General features: G+C 25.0%; 1 long non-coding RNA gene across 1 annotated transcript; it reads right to left on the reverse strand.

The window, feature by feature from the left end:
- LOC136084409 (uncharacterized) lies at positions 1–967 on the reverse strand. The gene is made up of 2 exons (XR_010640546.1): positions 906–967; positions 1–62 (listed from the first exon to the last, which is right to left on the reverse strand). It is a non-coding gene; the product is annotated as an uncharacterized LOC136084409 (long non-coding RNA).
- Between the last annotated feature and the right edge of the window lie 540 nt (positions 968–1,507).

Below are 1,507 nucleotides of genomic sequence, written 5' to 3' on the forward strand. Positions count from 1 at the left end.
TTTTGGTAATAAATTTTTGAGTTTTTTCTTTCGCCTTCGAGTATTTCCATTTTAATGTTTAACTAAAAAAAGAAAAGTTTTCTTTTACTATGACTTTTTTGTACTTTGATATAATAAATTGAAGCGTTAACATTAAATTTAATAAGAACGTACTAGTCGTTCTAACATTTATAAACTAAATTCAAAAAAGTTCGATTTTGTGTGTCATCAACCAGTTTTTCTACTTTGTACCGGAATGTTTTATCTGAAAACGAATTAACGAAATTCCATTTTTAACCCAAAGCACTTATTTAAATTACTTTCTCCATTCCAATTTAACTGTTTTCTTTACTTCTGTAAATATTATGAAGAAATATGTTTTTTCAAAGTTGAGTTGCAAACTAAAAACTAAATTTTTTTACTACGGAATAATAATTTATAGTATAGAAGTAATTAAATGTTTTAAATATTTGTTGAATAATGTAGCGAATATAGAGAACAATACACAGGGCCGGCGCTAGAGGGGTGCAATTAAGATTAAGCTGGTATATCCCTCAGAAAAATCAAATTTTTCAATTTTTTTTTGTTTAATATTATTTAATTTTTATTAGAGAATCATATTCTAAAATTTTTTTTTTAATTTAGCTTTAAAATTAACTTTAGGAAAGTAAACTTTACTAAACCTAACTTGTTTACGCGTCCCTGACAACTTCCTTAGCAAATAACGGTTAAATTTTTATTTGGCTATATAATTCTCCCCAAATAGAGTAAAATGGGGTCAAATGGAATAGTTAAGAATTTTAATAATTTTTTTTTTACGGAAAAAATGATTTCTTAAAGTTTTTTTTTTAAAGAGAATATTGAGTTGTATTTAAATATATAAGAATCGATATATAAAAATTTAAAAAAAAAATATTTTATTATACCCTGACATTCGGGGAGAATGAAATACGCAAATCTTTGTGCAAATAAAACAATTCTTTTCTGAAAAAAACAATAATGACACCGATAAAAAACAGTTTAAAAAACAACCAAATAAGAAAAAATTTCATTCATATCATTTCATATTAGAATAGATTTAATAACGATCGATTTAATTCGTTCGGGATGGCTCTGCCCACTGAGTGGGGTAATGTGGGCCTATGTTAGTTTTTCGCATTTTTTTCATGAAATATACCAACTCATAGTAAAATATGACTTGAGTCATTGAGTATGTATTCAATTTAAACATTTTGTTCGAAAGTTTAAAGATAATAGTGTTACAATAAATGCGCTAAATGCAAACTAACTTTATGTGTTCAAAACAGAAAATTAGAAAAATAAATAAATTAAACATTATCAAGTCTCTCTTAGCGGTTTTCCAAAAAATTTTGGAAATTAAATTAACGCAGTAAACCATAACTTAAAACCATAACATAAAATATATTAAAAAAATCCAAATATAACTCTCCATATTGAATATATGATATTCTAATTCAAAAGTCCAAGTACTTATATTACGCCTAATCATGATAAAAAAAAGTTAAGG

The sequence above is a fragment of the Hydra vulgaris genome, chromosome 08 (genome assembly GCF_038396675.1).
Source record: "Hydra vulgaris chromosome 08, alternate assembly HydraT2T_AEP".
In the NCBI taxonomy this organism is placed as follows: domain Eukaryota; kingdom Metazoa; phylum Cnidaria; class Hydrozoa; order Anthoathecata; family Hydridae; genus Hydra; species Hydra vulgaris.